Here is a 583-nt window from a genome sequence, read left to right on the forward strand (position 1 = left end):
CGCACACGTTCACACACCTTTGCTGCTTTCTGACGTAACCCCTCAACAATACCCTCGTCCGCCCCCCTCTCACCCTTCTCTCTCTACCCCTCCTTTTTCCCTCCCGTACCACCCCTCCCCCTACCACCCCCCGGCGTAATTCAACGTTTGCATACTCTCTTGTCCCAAACCACATCCCCACCCTCTCCCCAACCCCTCCCTTCACCCCCCCCCAATCCAGTTTCAGAACCTAGCCCAGCAGCGGTTGCACTCCCCGATGCAGTCCCCTCCGCAGTCCACACTGTAACCCAGAACTGCGGGCTGTCGGAGCACCGCCCGCGTCAGAGTAGGACCCTGCGGGAGAGGAGGGGAGGGGGGAGGGTGAACGGGGAGGAAGGGAGAAGGGGGAACCATACGCGAGAAGTTCCGGAAAGATCCGCGGGAAGGCGTCCAGAGCCCAAAACTGCCCCTAGGGGGGGAGTCCTAAGCAAAGGGGAAGGAGGGAAAGACGAACCACGAACGACTGAAGCTGCTGCCTAGGAAAGAGTGTACGGGAAGAAGAATAGGAAGGAGAGGAGGAGGGGAGGAGAGGAGGGGGGAAGAA

The sequence above is a fragment of the Volvox carteri genome (assembly GCF_000143455.1).
Source record: "Volvox carteri f. nagariensis unplaced genomic scaffold VOLCAscaffold_160, whole genome shotgun sequence".
NCBI classification, from domain to species: Eukaryota; Viridiplantae; Chlorophyta; class Chlorophyceae; order Chlamydomonadales; family Volvocaceae; genus Volvox; species Volvox carteri.